The following is a 19,003-nucleotide window of genomic DNA, read 5'->3' as shown; positions in this document are numbered from 1 at the left end:
TTCTCATTACTCTGCTGGAGATGTCACTTGGGCTTTGAGTTTGAATTAATAGGGTTTAATCTGCAAGTGTTATGTGTGTGTGTCATGTGCGGGTGTGTTTGGCCGTGCATCCGTGCTAACGCGTGGCCTCAGACACATCACACGTGTCAGGTACAATCTTGTAAGCATTCCCATGATGCCGCTTGTTTAACAATTACCCTTCATACTTCATTATTTCGGATTGGTGCAGAATAATTACGTGCAACCTTCTCAACACAAGTGCCTGACATTCTTGGCAATAAAAGAGTCCAAACAGAAACTCTCTTTTTTTTTTGCCACACTGTTGCCATAAAAAAATGGTTTTAATTTTATCTAGCATTCATGCTAACATTTACTGACAATTTAGAGGCTTTTATTTTTAATATTTCAGGAATGTAAGATGTTAATCAATACTCCACAAATTGCTATAAATAGATCAAAAAAAGTCTAGTTTGTACAGATGCTTTTTTTTAGAGTGTTTAGTTTATAGGTATTTTTTTAAAAATAAATTAATGAGCTAATCACGATCTTCTGACAATAAATAATATTTTACTGCTATTATTGTACAATATAAATATGATCCTGCCTGCATTTTTAATTCTTAATCAAAATGTGAGGACTAATCAGTTCTCAATCATTGATTGTAATATGAACACCTGCCTTGTGAATCAACAACGTTCTCATTGGCCCCCCGCCTTAATCACTTGAAAATGATCCCACCGAATGCCAATTTGCTCATCAGCGGCAATACAGATAGTGATAAGCACAATCGACATGATAAGACAACTTGATTAAAGAGTTGAATCATTTTTTTTGTCTTATTTAAATATTGCTAAAGTGACTTTAAAGGACTCATTTTTAACCTTTACTGTGACATCATTTGACAAAGTATATGCAAACTGTTTTTGTGACAGATTCACCTTGCCTCACGTCAGATTCAGAGAGGGGGGGGGGGTATTACAGATAAGCAACCAATAATATTTAAGCAGTGGGTGAGGTAATGCAAAATTCAGCCTTCTCACTTCATGCTGTGCCTCAACCAGGAGCAGACACACACATATAAATAAAGAAGTCGGCAGGAGATGTGCTCTTGAAGCTTGCATTACCAAGCTGACGGCTTAAGCTTAAGCAGAGAGAGGAATGAGGGACAAATTTAGCAGCAGATCTTGGAATAACTAGGTGGGGATAAAGCTTATATAAAAGTGCAAATGGTTGCACTTCTGGACAGCGTGCTTAAGGATGACAGAGATGAAATGCTGACTTTAATATTTGCAGTTTAGCTGAAAAAAATAATATATGCACTTGAAAACTCAGCAACATAGTCGCAGCTACATATTTTCTATTTATTATTATTATCTGGGATGAAATGGAACCCAAATAGTTTGTCTCAAAGGGCTTCCCATAAACTTCTGAAACCAGGGTTATCAGGTGGTATATCGAGGGGCCTTCATATTTCACGCTTTAAGAAAAAAAGAGGTTTAAATGGCACATGCAGTGCTACTTTTTTGCCAATCCTCAGTCAGCAGCTGATAAGTGGGATTGGACTCTCAGCTTCAGTGATTGGGACATGTGGTCCCCCCTGTAGCGAGCAGACATGCACTCCTTCCACATTGGCCCGTCATCATCTACAAGCATTCAAACAGAAAGGTTTGTCCTCAACTCGAGTCAATACACCGCTGCTCCTGGAGCTATTACCGATATGCTCCGGCCAAGTGTAAAACGTCTATCTTCGACTTATCAGCACACCGGCTATCGTCCAGGAAGAACTTCCAATTATGCCACACCACCTCTTTATTTTCTGCAACGATGATACACAAGTTGTGCTGCCATATTCGAGTGCTTTGGAGTATTTTATTTTAACGGACTAAACTGTTCTTTCTTTAATAGGAGTGAAACATAAGATATAAATTCTGTATTGGCAAACAACTGTAGAAGTTGATGAGAAAATATATTTTCATACACTAAATTGCGCACAAACATATTTGTGCACACTAAACAAATGAATTGTGGGTGTTCCTGGGCTTGATGAATAAGTGGAGCCACCAGAAAATGACTAATTTGGTCTAAGACTAATGGACCCGTGTTTTACTTTAAAATCATTTGTCAAAAAAAATGCAAATGAAAGTCAATCGCATGATCTTTGGACTTATTTAAACATATCACCTGATTCCTTCCAATTTTATTTTACATAAAAATCCATTTATATTACTATTGTGACACTTGAGGGCAAAGTTCATCGAGTTAGTCAATGTGGTCAGCTGACCCGAGGCAGGTATGTAACAGTGGAGCTTTAAAGCACTCCTTTAAAGACTACGAAAGCGGAACTGCTCTCCTCTGGCTTTCTACAAACACGTGTTGGCCCCTGGGGTGGCTAATTTTGAATGTAATAATCTATTTAATCACAAGTTAACATTATTGATCCCTGTGTTAAAAGCTATTTACGTGAAGGCCCGTGGGCTGGTCGAGCGATGAGCTCACTCCCCTCTGTGTCATTAATTTCCCATTTCATCTAGCCTGAGGCCTGCAGCCTGCTGAGGAGATAACAAATTAAATGTGTGGGAAGGATCATTTATGCCCGGTCGGGCTCAAGAGGACAAAGTAACTCCTCCTCGCTTAGGTTGTCACAAACATATTTATGTTTACTAGACTGTAACTGTTTGCACGTGTTGTGGGGCTGACCTAATAACGTTAGTGATGACTTTCTTTTCATTTTCTTATTTTGTTTTTTTATCTTATGTTAAATTATCACAGGAACTCAAAATCAACAGTGAAAGTCAGCGCAAATATTTTATCATTGGGAGGAGACACTGGAAACAACTTGATGCGTCAGGTTTCAGCACCATGGACAGCGCCTATTGTTTCTCGCTGGAAAAACAAACATTTAACCAGCTTGATTCTATTGAAACTAAGAATTTCTTTTTTAAGAGCGACTTAGCCAATCCATCAAGCTTTTTGAATCAATTTTCTTTTTTTGTTTGGTTGGTATGTTTGATCAAATATTTATTTTATAGTGTTTTGTACGCACGGTGACAGGGCCTCGTAAAATTCGTGATTTCTATTTATGTATATATTTTCACCTTCCAGAAGCCAGAGAAGCTATTAGCTCATAAAGGTGCCTCAGTATTTTATTGTGGACTTTTTATGAGCTCTCCAGTGTCACTGCTTCAAAGGATTCGTGTCCGTACATGAATCTAACCATGCTAACCTTCAACCCCATTATTCAAGTGAAGCTATTTGTATCCTCTTAGTGCCTCTCGCACCATTACCCTCCATGGGTAGTAGAATCCTTTGGTCCTCCTTTTCAGCCCTACTTTGTTCCTTCAAAAGGAGCTTCGGCCAAGTTTACAAGAAAGAAAAAGGTTCTTGAATGTAATGATAATTGACCACCGCAGGTACGATCATCTGTACCCACAACAACTGAAAATGACATTTTGGAGAAAAATGATCGACAGCTAACATCCATCTTTCCACACTTTCCACCTTGAACTGAAATGAGATTATTATTTACTGTTTTTCTGTATCCAATCACTCATGCATAGCCGATCTCGCGAGTCGACTCTGCGGAGGCTGAATAGATATGAGAAACCCCAAGGATAATTGGAAATTGATTTTTATCTTCCCCTATCCATTTGAATATGATTAACAGTGAGCTTGACACAGCACGTCAAATTAATAATGACGCACGGTGGGAAAAGACGATCGAAATGACAAGATAAATACAGATAACAGTTCATACATAATGCTCCCAATGCAGGTCACATGGACCGATAACAAATGAAGCTCTCGCATGCGAAAGATAATCAAGAGTCATTAACGAGGCAGGTGTAAATGAACGAAACTGCAGTTTGACATCACCCCGAACTGAGCTTCTTGTCTCCCAGTTAATCTATTTGGCAGCTTGATAGAAACCTAGAGGTCATTCGGCATCGTGTTACTCCCCCTGCCGTGCTGCCCCGACGCTGCTCCACTGTTTCCCGGAATCAAAAATGAAGTGTCGGCTAATGAAAATGAATATCACATTTTGATGTCATTAGTAGGGGGAGCGTCAAGAGTGTGAGCTTAGTTCAAAAGCCATTATGCAGAGGTTAACGTCTGGGCTCAACACCGATGTTAAGCTTCCTACATTAGCTTGATTCACCGAGCAACTGGACCATTAGCATTCACTCCCTTTCTCATTTGAATACTAACTTTCCCCCCCATCACCTCCATCCGACAAAAGTTGTGTGTGTGGCAAAGTCATGCCACTAACTTATCTTTAGCCCGCTCAAAACTATTGGTTTTTGATGGCCGAGGTCGTAAATGGGTTACCTAAAATCCAATATATATTGGAGGAAAGGCGCATGAGACTGTATCATCTTGATCTATAACCTGATCTCAAAGCAGGGACCCATTTATTGTCGATTTCATCCAAAAGATGGGCCTGTCAGTTGGTGGGGTGGGGAGGGGGGGAGGGGGGAGGGAGTCTAGCCTTGCCGCTGTTTATTTTCAAATCAATACTCAATTACTATAAGGAAGATCCGCTCCCTTGCTCATTTTCGAGATGAAATTATGGACTGCAGCAGCTTAGTTAAGTCGAAACCGCTAGCATAGACTGTAAGCATCATAAACACGCTGCGGTTAAAAACTGTAAAAAAAAAAAAAAAAGCCATCTCCTATTCCATTAGCCTATTCATCATTAATCACCCAGTGTGACGTGAGAGATGATCAGAGAAAACAATTTTCACCAAAAGAGCCTTTTTCATTTCAAACTCATCGACTTCAGCATCTAACAACCCATCAATGCGTGTACGTAATGCACTTCCTCTTTTGTTATTGAACAGAATGGAGAGGGAACAAGAGGCTCCTCATCATTCACGTCATTGATTTGCTAAATGCCAGGCATTTGCCATCGGACAGGCTGCTGTCAATAGCTTCGGCAGGGTATGTGTGTAAATTACTCCATTATGGGGCAGTTTGGGGTATTTATCGCTGAGAGAAATTGATGGTGGATGACATAAATGGGCATGGATTGCGTGGCTGTGAGTCAAATGTCGGCCTTGTTAGGCAAGTCGGAGAAAAAGAAGCTTCCTGAATAGCTCGACACTTTTTGACCATAAAGCCCGACAAGGCATCATTCACTGTAATACATGATGACAGACAGACTTTTTGCTCTTGTAAAAGTAGGCTAGATATGTCCGAAGGGTCTTGGCCGGGTCTTTCCGGAGCACTGACAAGCAGTTCTGTTGTAGTTATTGTTAGTGTCTACTCCGGTTGGACAGGTCCGTCAAAACAGACATGGAACATTGCTGGAAACAATGCTGTCTTGAAAAGAGAAAGCGTAAAAAATGACAGGCGTAGACATAAAAGGGGCAGAGCAGTTGAAAGAAATCATCATCTGATTATGACAGAGGTACAGGAAGTATTTTGTCAACATGGCTACAGCAATTTTTTCAAAATCGCAATTTTAATTCTAACGCCACTCACTATACTCACAAATTTTTCATGGAAACAAAATAAAGCTACAAAGCAGTATGAATTTACCGTATTTTCCGCACTATAAGGCGCACCTAAAAACCTCCAATTTTCTCAAAAGCCAACAGCGTGCCTTATAATCAGGTGTGCCTTATATATGGACCAATACTGAGCCACTACAGCAGGCGTGTCTAAAATCCGGCCCGCGGGCTTTATAAGCTGGTGCGCTTTATAATCCGGTGCACCTTATAGTGCGGAAAATACGGTAAGTAAAAAAAAAAAAGTAAATTTTCTAAATATGACAACCAGTTGCATTCGCTGCCAACCCAGTTAATATCTTTGACATCTATAACCGTCAATGGCACTGAATGAATCGATTATTTTTTTCCCCAAATACTCAATTATAGTTCAGTAGGCTATCCGAACAGCAAAATATTCAATCGCCGCAGCCCTACTCCATGCAATTATTTTCTCTTTTTATTCTTAAGAATAATTTGAAAATTTCAAAATAAACAGAAAGTTCAAAGCAAATTTGAACCAAAGGGGCAACGGAACAAAGGTTCCTAATAATGTGCAAATTTGCTATCATAGATCCATTTTTCCCACATTCAGTATATTTTAGGACAGTGTTTGCTTAATAACCTGTTGAATATGACACTTCAAACCACAATCAGTCGGTTATTGTGTGGGCTTTCCTTCTCTAATCACGACATTGTGGACTGAAGGTTTTTTTTTTTCCGCATTCGGCAAAAGTATTTCAGCTGGATGTCGGTTTTTACAATATGAGACTGGATGAGAACATTTTTCAAGTGATTACTGATGAGTCAGGCACCGTTGAGCATGTGCTTGCTTGCATCTGTCTTATAGTCGAGAGGTTCTGGGTTCGAATCTCTTGCGTGGAATCAGAGTCTGTGTTTCTAATTTTGTGTTTCCAACAACAATAATAGCCAAAATGTGGCATCCTGGAGTAATTACAAACTTGTGGCATCACATCAAATCATCCTAAATATTTGCGCTATAATATCTTTCCGAAACTGCAATCAGCATCTCATTATCTGCTCTAACGGCTAATTTCAGCTATCAATGACAAATGTAATTAGTGCTCAAAAAAATAAAACGATAAAAACAGTGACATCAACGTGGCAAATAAGCTCGGGAAAATTTTCAAAGCCTTTAGACGGTTTAGCTTTAGTCAATACATAATGACGCCGTTTAAAGAACACAACGTAATTGATAGAATTGTCAGAAGAGATGTTATAATTTTATCAATGGCAGACTAAATATATATATAATTGTGTCCAAAGCAACCTATATGAAAACCTGAAACCTTTAGGCTTGCCGGATGAATTGTTGAAGGAAAATATAATAAGTAATGGCACATCTATCCACATAGATTAAATAATGAAAATAAAACACACAAGTCTAAAATATTGCTGAGACCGTATAGAATATTATACAGCTCTGATTTTCATCTGCCAGACAATTTACTCATTTAATTGATTTTCTTAATGCCTTAACATCTTCCAAACTTTAATTGAGATTCTTAATTGCTCTCATAATTGCAGCTCATTAATTACTCAGAAGAGTACAGAATTAGTCAGAGATCAGCCTAAACTGATAAGACACAATTATGTCTCCGGAAGCAAGTTTTTAATCAAGATTCAAATATTCAAACACAGCTCAGTAAATTGTCATAATGAAAGAACTTCATTTTTATTTTTGGTCCACCTTTCAAATGCAATTCATTTTGTGTGTGTGTGTTTACTTCAAATATAATGAGGTTCCACAAACCGGACTTTTGAAGAGTAACATTTAGTGACTTATTTGAAGTAGATGAATAGCAAAGGCAATGAAAGATTCCTTTGAAGGAAGCAATGCCAAATTCCAATCAAACATTTGCGAAGGTTAATGAATAACATTAGCCCATGTCCAATAAATCTAGACTTGTTCTTGCATAAGATGCATAATTTAGATAAGAAATAAATCAAAAGCTATAGTGTCATATGTGTGTAGAAAAACACACTGTGCAATTTAGAGCAAGTTTATTTATGGACTTATTATTTAATCAGGTAAAAGCATTTTTGTAACTGAGGTTTTTTTTATGCTGAATGAATTAATACTTGATTTTAGACTACGCAGTGATTTTTTGGAAAGTGATTTAGTTGTTCATCTATTTGTATCTCTTAAGCTAATGGCTCATCAATTTTCAAAGTGTCCTTCTTGACACATCTAAGTTCTAATGTCGGCATTTTCTATACTCCATTACTCCTTTCAAATGATCATTGGACTACTTAATTACATGATAGTTGAATTATAGCCTCATTGAGGTCCGCGACCTTGAAAAGAAGTTGCCATGTGACAAATGACAACGCGAGTGTTGAAAAGCCAACGGCCGAGGCGGAATGATGCATTGTTTTGGGCGGCTGCCTGGTCACTCTGAGGATGCAAAGTTCTGGGAACATCAATAATAGATAATAAAGAATAATAAATGGCCACTTACAGAAAATTCGAAGGACTTGTGACCATTGACAGTTTATTAAACACGCTAAAACCAAATTCAGTGTCACTGATGTCACATGATCAACGGATATTATGTCCTTGTAGCTATTTAACGATTTAATGTTTTCAAGAAGCAACTTACTGCATTTATTTTTCTGCTTTCATAAAATTCATAGAAATATTACACAGAATAGGAATACCGGTAGACGTGCTAAAAATTAATATCCGTGCTGAATAATAGTTGTGCTTTTGATTTATAAGCCCCTTTAAAAACTATCAAGGACACCTTAAAGGTAATAGTTGAAAAGATATATTATACTCAATTTAGTAGAGTCTAAAAAATTAAAAGCTTTTGTGTATTTTCTTTTTTGGGGACTTTTAAAATAACATTAATCAAGCAAGATCATTGCTTTATTTGAAGGGGGGGTTTGGCAGTCCTGGTTAACCTGACTTGATGGAGTTCCTGCCCCATATCAGAGGCGCTACTATCATTCTTGATGTTCAACACCACCACCGAATCACTCCGGCAAGCAAAATCCCCTGAGATGGGTCTTTTTTTTTTTTTTCCATCGCCAACATGTGAAATATTGCTTTGCTCTGTGTTCACTCAAGCGAGCAAAAAATCATTGCCTCTCTCTCGCTGTAAGGTTGACAGATGGCTATCCATACTGTGAGAAAAAAACAATGGCTTGGCACAATGAACAAGCAGGTCAGCCTGTTTTATCCCTTTTTCCCTTCCTAAAACTTCCTCCAATTATTTCTTTCAAATCATTTTTTTTATTATTATTCCAAATCCTCCTGCATACCTAGCAATGAATCTCAGAATTAAAAATCCAAAATTGATTTGCATATATGATTGGAGATAATCAGATATATAAGGACAGGTGTCATGGGAAAAAAAAAAAAAAAAGTCCGGTTTTGTTCAGCTGGAGGTAATTGAGTCCTTATCACATCGTTTTAAGAACATTTCCAGACATAACCACGGGTTGCCATGCATATGAATAGTATCAGATGAATTACTTTAATGCTAATTATATGGTGGGAGAACTACATGAGAAAAGCCTTTTCATGCTAAGCAATGATGAAAATAAGCGTTAAGATTTTTATTCATGATTCAATCAAATCCAATCAAAATGTATTTTTAAAAATAACAAGGTTGACCAAAGTGCTTGGGACATTTACATTTAGGGTAGAAAACAAAACACAGTTCCAGATTTTTTGGGAGGGCTCTGTGTTTAGTCTCAAGACCTCATCGAATAAATTGAACACTTTTGTAAGAAAAAAAACCTCTCAAGATTGTGTGACAAAAATCAAAATTAGGATTAAAAATAAAAAAATAATAATAATCTGACTTGGCAGCGATGGAGTTTCATGATTCCGCAACACTGTCAGCAAAATATCTAGTGTCTGCCAACGACAATGTCAGTCTGCATATAGACAGGCTCTCTTCACCTGGTTACCAAGGTCGAAACTCTGCTCACTCAACCTTGAAATCACGTGTTTCGATCTGCTGAAGCGACATGGAATGGAAAAGCCATCACATGGAGGACGATTTCACCCAAGAAGCAGGGAGGCAGAAATTTGGAAAGTGTTTGGAAATCATAACATCTCGAACTGGGTGCTCACTTTTTCTTAACCACATGTGTTCACGTTGGGTGGCCATAACTCAGCAAAGTTTTATTTGTTGAAGAACCTCCAATGAATTGATTAGACCTCTGTGCTACAGACCTGGACAAAGACGCCATCTTGGATCTGTCCACTTGATAATCCCCACAGCTCAAGATGGGTAGGACATTAAACCAAGCAGACACTGTGCTCTTGGTACTCTCCAGCTAATGTTAGGCGAAGGCGTTTTGACAATGAGGAAATGGGTAGGTGACCCAGCTAGGCCACAACGCTTATTGCTTTGACCCTCCCACTTGGCCCTGTCATTGTTTTTCAATTAATCCCGGCCACTTTGCGGCAAACGACATAGACAGATGGCAAGGTCTTTGTCAGGGTTCATGAAAGGGGCGAGGCAGATAGTGCTTACTGGTGGGGAAAAGTGAATTTTGGGGCTAAATGATACACAGCCATGAGCAGAGCAGCTGAGGCAGATTCCAAAGTGCTGATCTATTCAAAGTGCAAGGAACCAGGAAATAAGGTGGAGGAGTCTCCAGGTCTAGAGGATATTAGCTGGCTATGTCAAGGGAGAGTTGTGCATGATGAAGAGATGTAATTGAATTTTTCTCACAGTAAGTCCATGAAGCTGTAAACTTTATGGTGGGGGTGCAGCCCTTTCTTAAAAATATTGAAAACAGATTTTTTTTTTTTTAAATCAAGTCATTTCTGCTAAAACAGATCAAATGAGCTGAATTGTGAGGACAAAGAAAATTAAAATGTTTCTATTATTTTTTGTTTTATTTACATAGTCTTAATAGAATAAGAGAAATTCTCAGAATGATCTAAACATTAAGTACCGTATTTTCCGCACTATAAGGACGGTAGGTTGAAAATTTGAATGAATAAACCCTGTGTGCTAACTAGCAATGAGCCAAATGCACGATCCAAATCATCTTTTTTTTTATTTTGTTTTGCTAACCATATAAATATTTTGGCCTTTCATCCACGACGACTACAGAGAGCAGGTCCTATGTCCGCCAACTTCCCCAAAAAGTAAACGTTTAATTCCGCTGAGATGAATCAGTCTGTTTGCGCCCATCGCTCAACTTTACGGGCCACTAAAGCAAAGGCATATGTGCTGTTAAGTAGCTCCCAATGATTGCTATAGTCGAGCCTTAACTTCTCCCCGGTGCTGAACTATTGATTTCGCATTACCAAAACATGAATCTTGTAAATAAGAGGTGCACATGGATCCAGTGAGTCCGTCCCGTTGTGAGTGAGAGAGAGAGCAAGAGAGAGAGAGAGAGAGAGAGTGTTAAACATTAGTCGACACAAAGTGCAAAGCTTCATTTGAGGCGTAATTATCTTTTGCAGTCAAGTGCAGCGAGGGGACAAATGGGAGCGCCAGAGGTGACATCGATCCCCTGTTGGTGGACGATAAAGGTCAAACCTTGAAGCCAAAGGACCATTGAGGAAAGAAACAGACACTAATAATCACTAAAAAATACGGATTCATTTGAATTCAAAGTTGCCTTTAAAATAAAAATATGCTGCATTAATAAATAAAAAATATATATTTGTATAGGTGAGCCATTTTTACAAATATACATCTTTGTGAATTAATTATTTTGAGCCTTCTTTAACCCTGGCCACATGAATGACAAGTAAAAAAATTATATTTTATTTATAAGATTATCATTTCTTCTTTTTGCCTTTTTTTATAGTGTTCCAAGTGGCTTTAAAATGGCTATAAAGAACTACCAGGTGTAAGCGAAGATTCAAAAGAATGATAAATGTAGAAAGGTAATACATCTTATGAGATTTCATCATTAAAATAAATTCAGTCCCCCTCAGGGATGAGAAACATCCTCGTGAATAAAGTTATGGTCCTTTAACAGATCTGATTCAATAAGTGAAGTCTGCCGCACAGTAAGTCACATTGATTCATAACAATAGCTTGCCGGTACAGTCGGCGGCTTCTTATAACACGGATTTTTCATCAAGCATTTAATGACACCGATAATAGTCTTGAAGACTACCAGGATAAAAATTCATTTCCGATTCTCAATGGAATTTCATCCAGCTGTTAGAGTATCTTTTCTCCTGGACCGGAGGGATTTATGAAAACCTCTAACAAGTCTGATTTATGTTTATTGGTCTCTAAACAGACAGGTAGTCAGTGCAGCTGAGGGAGCACTAAACAGAAGTACATAAAAACAATAGAGGAGGGATTGGATCAGCTCGACTGAAACACATTTGTCCTGAGGGGGGGAAAATGTGCAGTAGCAAGCAAGGACAGTATATCTGGGAAATGGAATCTTTTGAGCACTTATTAATCAATAATCACATTTGATGGCATCAAAGCGTGATACATTTTATTTTACTGCATCGGGTTTCACCTGGATAGCTTTTCCCCATTCCTTCACAGGATTGATAATATTTATGGAAATTTAAAATATAATATAAATTAAATTATATATATATACTATTATTAAAGTCAAAGTCAAAGTCTAAAATATAAAATAAATTAAATCTTCTGTTCTATTAATTTTGTAGAATTATAAATTGTTGTTAAATTGTATATATACTATTATTAAAATATAAATCAAATTATATATATATATATATATATATACTATTAAAATATAAAATAAATTAGATTTTCTGTTCTATTAATTTTCTAGAATTATAAATTGTTTTTAAATTGTATATATACTATTATTAAAATACAAATTAAATTCTCTATTCTATTAATTTTCTAGTATTTTTCTGCTTCCATTATGTGCATGTGGATGTTATATTTTGACAGCTTTTAGCCTCCATGTCCTGCCAAGTCAATCTAATCTGCCCAGAGCCTTCGGAATCACTAGTGAGGTCCATGTAATTTAAACTCTATTAGCAATGGGACTGTGTATCTTTTTTTTTTTTTTTTCTCAACCAATCAGATTTCCAAATTAGCCTCACAGGAACAGTGATTCTTTCCAATAGTTTTGTTCTTAATCCTACTTATGTGAGGAGCACAAAACATACAAGCAAAATTTCAATAGGAACATATACAAATGTTGACATCTAAAGCCTCTCTTATCTTCTAAATCTTTTTGGTCAAGGCATGCAAGTTAGAAGCTGGATGAGATTAAAACTGAAAGCTTTCCAGTTTTATTTAACCCCCTCCCGCTGATTCAATATGAAACATGTCTGTGCGCAAATGATAAGTCAGTGGTTGACATCAACACGACTGAATGACTGTCGGACCCTGTGTGTGCTGTTTTGTCTCCAAACCCTTCCATGCATATTTGGTGGCGTGTTTGAATTTGATTTCTCATGATGCTTGTGTTTCTATCACGTGTGCACGATATCACCCCTGACAGATGAAATCGTCTCCCATCCATTAGCTATACGCTAATAATCCTTGTGTAAATTTCTCAGATGGCCTCCTTGATTATGAAAAAATCAGTGTTGATAATTGACTTTTGTGTATTTTATATTTCATTTTTTCTCCACCTTTCCCGTAAGAAATATATAAAGAATCTTTATAAGCATTTTCTGAAAATTTTTTAGTTTGTTAAAAAAAAAAAGTCCACCTGAGATTACCCCAACCCCAAAAAAATCCTCCCTCCCCCTAGTTTTTCTCAGCCCACAATTTTTCCTGCTTTTTCATCGAGTTGTTGAACCGTTCCAATTACAACTATGACTTCCCTCTTTTTCTTCCCCTCAGACTGTAGATGCTTGAAATGATTCCTCTTCTTTCTCGCACTGATAAGATGTTTGGAGCCTCGCTGAGGAAACACGATTAGATCAGCAGCAATAAAGTCACTTCAGCCTTTTTCTGAAAATAGCCACAGGGCACAAACTTCTTACAGTGGAAAATTGTAATCTACGGAAATGTTCAAAACAGATGTTGATACTTCAAACCATGTTGTTCCTTCAAACAAAGCTTCTTAGTTTCTGACCCTGCTTTGTAAGTTAACAAAAAACATTTACCTTTGTCAACTTTTATATTGGCCCATAACTCTGCACACAGACACATCACAGGGTGTGCACACTTTTGCAACCACTTTTTTTTGTGTAAACGCAATGTTTATAAATGTACAATTTTAATGCCGAATCGTATTCTATGTTGTCGACTGTGCAACCGCATCACTTTAGATTGTTTACATGGGTTTAAGGTCGTGAGAGTAGAAGAGCGATCGTACTTTGACTGCTGGTTCAAGGTTAATGCATCTTTGCCTCACCTTTGCACACACACGCTTGTGATTGATGCATGCTCAGACACCATGCCCGAGGGATTAACGCGCGTCTCAACAACGTTTACCATCACTGACCTCTTGCGTCACCTTCTCACCAAAGCACGGGTTATATAAACTTTCTAGAAATATGCACCCGCTGATCTTTGAAGAAACGAGAATTTCTGCCACTTGGACAATTGAACCATTCATTTGTCACCCATCTGTATGTAGCGCAAGTCGGGCCCTGAGGTGGTGCACACGCTGCATCTTTTTACACCACATGCGAATCAATACCGGTCCATCTGGACAAACCCGGCAACCGCTCTGCCCAAGGAAAACTACACAAGCAACTCATTTGTAAGTGTCGCAGGGGTCCCTTGTGTCCTCAAACACCGTAATGAGTAACGACGGTTAGTCCACTAAGGATCCGTCTTTCCGTGAACGCTGAAATGCAAGGACACCTAAATTCTGTTTAATAATGCAATATGTGAATATGACCAGCAGGCAATGCGGTAATGGACACAATGACCTTCACTTGGGTGATTTATAAAGCTTGTGTTTTTTTTTCTTGTTATTGATGATAAAATGCCCGCAGCGTTTTCTTATTGTTAGGTTAGTTTGACATGCAAATAGTTTCCATCTAAATATATGTTCAATTATTTTAACACTGGAAATGTTACATAAATTCAAACGTTACAAAATAGGTCTCGGAAATTATTCGTTGAATACCTTACTCTAATTTTAGAGCACTCAAAGTTTTAGGTACGATAGATGAGCTGTAAGAAAAATGGATGAGAAGAGTTTCAAAACCCAGCATGGAAGAACTGCACGTTCTCAAACTTGCCATATAACAATCAGTCAAATACAGCTCAAAGGAGGAGTTTGACATTTTAGCACATCCATTTATTTGTTTCACTCTAACAGCAGGTGTAGAGTTGATACCGGGAAATTTTGGGCCAAAGGGCCAGCGTAAAAAGTGGATCGTCTCTTCTATGTAACCGTGACTGGTTAAAGAGCGACAGTGTGAGCTGGTTACTGCACAGGAAGTGTCAAGGCTGGGATTCATCATTGTTGGCACCTGACACATTTATTTGAAATGACAGAAGCACTGTGATGGCTTAAGGGGTCGTGTCCGCCGGGTAGTGAGAGAAGGGTAGCAGGTCCAGGACAACTCATGGACAAAGGACGAAGGAGGTTGGAAAACCACTGAATGAATGTTTTTAATCAAACAAATGATAAACGATCTGTTTTTTTATGAATGACTGCAAAATTAATAAATATTTAAAAAAACTAATAATAAGGAAATATTTTTGGGGGCAATAGGGTGTATTTTTCTTCATGTTATTTTCAGTCTCATCAAATTTTCAGGTCCAGCATTGGAAAACAGGTTTCAACTTTTTGCCGGTTTACCCTAATTGGTTGCTTTCTAATTCCCTCCGTGTGCCTCTGGAAACAGGGATAGGTCATTGTCATTTTATTTCCCCCCAAAAGAATTTAACTGAATTGCTGATTACCTGACAAAAGAAAATGAAACCACAGCTATAGTTTTTCTTTTTCTCATTTTTTCCTCCCCAAATCGGAATTGACAGGGCATAGGTGGCTGGTTAGGTTCAATCCAGTATTGCTGATGAGCGGACTGATTTCTATTAACCTGCAGCCTTCAGATCAAACAGTCTGTTCCATTCGGATGCTGAGCAAGCGAGAGAAAATAAAGGAGAGAGCGAGATTGCCGGCAAATTTTATGACATAGAAAGTCTGGTTAATGGACTGGGAGATTCTTCCCTTCCCTTCCCATCCAGGCTAGTGCGGAAATAATAGCAACCTGGTCAGTGTTGAGGAAAAATGGCTTCTCCTTGTTAAGTCCCTCAGAGGAATGGAAAATTACAAAATTATTAGCAGTGTTATCAATCATAGGGTCGTATGTGCTCCTGCATGAAACATCCTCAGTTTTCTATGAGATTAGTTTTTTGGAGAATGCCGCCCGACTTCACCTGCGCGATTATCGAATCATTAACTCAACTGCATGATGGAGCATCCAAACTTCATCCCAATTTTCAGATGAAGCGATTGTCGACTTGAGTACATTTCAAATGATGTGGAAACGAGCAAGCAATCTCACGTCACAGATATTAAACGGACAGATGATGTCTCAGCAGAAATTATTTTGCTTTTAACAAACAAGACGAACTGCTACTCATATGAGAAGCAAAATGAAAATTCTTCAAAAGACACTCAAATTATTTATCTTCCCTTTAGAGATTATGTGGAAATGTTGAATCAAAATTTCTGGAAAAATCTAAAAATATCCATCCACCATTTATGATTAATTTAATATCCTGAGAATGACAATAACCACAAGCCAGTTTCTAAATACATGTGCAAAAATGCAGCGCCAACTTTTATACTACAAAATGGTTAAAAGGAAAAAAAAAAAAGAGAGAAGAGATTGATGCTTTTGGGAAGAGATGGTAGTTATGTGGTGAAACAAGTCCTGTGATGAAAATGGGCCTTGTGATGAAAGGTAGACGGGAAAATCCTTTATATAAATTGTCTGTATAGAACGGGATGAGAGGTGAGGAAGACTCAGTGGGAGTAATGACCAGAGAGCTATCCGCCATGGCTATAGGATAGTGTGTGTGTTTGTGTGTGTGTGTGTGAGAGAGAGAAAAAAAGAGAGCGGCAGCGAGGGGCTGTGCGCTGATCACTCATGATGACACCTTAGAGGCCGTCCTGTAAGGAAGAAAAATGAAAACTATTATAGGCTCGCTGGGCTATGTTGGCTTTGATGTGTCAGCAGTTATTAGCCAGGGACACCACTCTTTAGGTCTTAAGGTGTTGACGAAAACAATGTTGCAGAGGAAAGAAAGCAAGAGACTACAACCAGCTATTATATTCTGATCACTGGTGCAAACTAGAATTCTGCCAATTAAATAAGGATGGGGAAATTATTTTAAAAAATGCATTGGATTTATTTTTAAAATTATTATAGGGTATAGTCATTCCAAATGTAAAATGAACCCATAAACTTGCACTCTGCTTGGAAATGAATAAGGACAAACTACAGAAGCTCTTTAAATCCTCATCCAATTTTGTTGAAAAAGATGGCAGTAACTGTTAAATTAAACACCATGTCTGCTAATCTCACTACTGAATTGGGATGTCATAAAGAATTAGTAAAACCTAATTTGAACAACTGAATGCAATTTAATTTAATATTATTTGAGGGTTATTAGATTCGGAGCACTTTTATTGCCTTTTTTAAATTCTATATACGCAAAACTATTTTTGTAGTTTGTAATTCCTTTTATGGAGCACATTTTCTTGTATGTTCCTCCATCATCAATCCTAAAAAAAACATTTAAACATTCCTTTAAGCCAGTTGATTTTCCTTAATTTTTTAGGACAAAACTTATGTTTGGAATAATAAAAGAACACACGTGACGTCACCGTAACTTGTTTTCAAATGAAGCTCAAGGCTTATGTTACTATTTTATGAGGTTATACTACCACCTAGCGGCAAACTGTTGCAGTTTTAAACAACTATGCTGAAGAATAAAATTAGACACAATTAATGTTTGGATGAATTCTTGTGTTGCTAAATAACCAACAGCAAAGCGCATTTGGAGTTAGCAAACTTGATTCAATTAAAAAAATGTTTGATATGCTGCAATGTATATACCATTTAATTTCTTGTTTGCCATTATGGAACCTTATTTCCTCTATATCCATAAAATACAAGGCTATATTGAACATCACCCAATTATCATATCCTAATAACTTACCCAATGGTGCAGTTTATTCTGCAGGGTGACTGGTCAACCAAGACACACCCCATTAGCCCAAGCAAACCTTACTTTGCAATGCTACACAAAGCATACCTTATTTGTTTCGCATTAGCTTCTTCATGTGGCATGGTATGCTATATCAACAGCAGCCATTTATCATACAATTTTGCCACAGCTATGCTCCACTTGCAGCGCCACTTCTAGCCTTCTATGAGAAGCCTTAGCAGCAAATAAATTAAACATGTGTCATTGAGCATGCTAAATGGCTTGCAACACATAATCATCGAAATAATTACAAGGCTGCCATTAAAGTGAGCGAGATGGATGACACGTGAACCGCGCTGGAAAAACTGGGGGTAATGGTGCAAAGGGGTTTAGCTTTTTTTTTTGGTGATTTCCTTACGTCACTTTTCTTCAGAACCGCAGACTCAAAGTGTTGATGGACAATGGGGTGATTAGGACAATCAAGAAAAGCGGCTAAGAATTGTGGGTAGCCTCTGACATCTCTCACATTTCTTTTTGTCCTCCTCAATTTCATTAATCAGCATCTCTAGGCCCTCTGGAGTCTATTCGTTTGTTCCCATGTGGCAAACACCCCAACAAAGAAATCTGTTCACTACTTTTATGCCATTTCTTGACCTTATACGGTCTCTTTGTATAGGCATCACTTTTTATTTAATGTCAACCCAAACAGGGTAGAAAGAAGACATTATCAATCTTCAATAAACATCATGTCGAGTTGGTTTAATTTCCTCCCTCTGGATCATAGCAGCTGTGTAAACCCTATCCCATCATAAAGGACTAATCTGAATGACAACTCCAAGCCAATAAGCAAACAATCAATGTGAGCCAATTGCACAATCCCAGTGAAATTGGGACATGATTTCCCTTGGGAGACAAGTTACAACTGCACAATGCATTAGAGATCAGGTTTGTGGCACTCAATTACAAGCAGGAAATGTCATTTGAAAATACGTGAGGTTACCCTTTGGCAACTGGGACAGGTTTCATGAATGTCAATATGGTTAGAATGAGATAGAAGATGAACCAGCATTTATTGACATTGCTCAGGTTTGATGTTCATGAAATGTATTACCGTCCATATTACCTTATTGCAGGGTTGGGCAATTCTAGTCCTGAAGGGCCAATGTCCTGCATGTTTTATGCATATGTCTCCCTGGTGCAAAACACCTGATTCACATGGTCAGATAATAAGCAAGGTCTGCAGAAGTTGGATAACACCGCCCCCTCGAGGACTGGAATTGCCAATTTTGTGGACACATACCTGATTCATTCAGAATGAACCATTATAATGCCTGTCATACAACAATTTTCTACACCACGTGTTATATGTTTTTATCCAATTAGAGAACACACAATACACTGCAGGGTTGGGCAATTCAAACTGAAATTATTCCATTG

General features: G+C 37.9%; 1 protein-coding gene across 4 annotated transcripts in view; it reads right to left on the bottom strand.

The window, feature by feature from the left end:
- Window positions 1-19,003, bottom strand: part of adarb2 (adenosine deaminase RNA specific B2 (inactive)) — a 184,964-nt gene that overhangs the window by 101,302 nt on the left and 64,659 nt on the right. The window contains exons 1-2 of one of the 4 annotated variants that reach the window (XM_088363950.1): window positions 18,690-18,773; window positions 16,514-16,526 (exon numbers count right to left, since the gene is read on the bottom strand). The exons of 2 other annotated variants lie outside the window; for them this stretch is intronic. The gene's annotated coding sequence lies outside the window, so the exon portion shown is untranslated. Of the gene's footprint in view, window positions 1-16,513; window positions 16,527-18,689; window positions 18,817-19,003 lie in introns of those variants that run through there. One more of the 4 variants, XM_088363948.1, reaches the window with a different exon arrangement.

The sequence above is a fragment of the Syngnathus floridae genome, chromosome 20 (genome assembly GCF_059516105.1).
Source record: "Syngnathus floridae isolate MCC-2025c chromosome 20, RoL_Sflo_1.0, whole genome shotgun sequence".
NCBI lineage: Eukaryota > Metazoa > Chordata > Actinopteri > Syngnathiformes > Syngnathidae > Syngnathus > Syngnathus floridae.
Note: the sequence above shows the minus strand (reverse complement) of the source record. Positions and strands in the feature narration are given on the sequence as shown.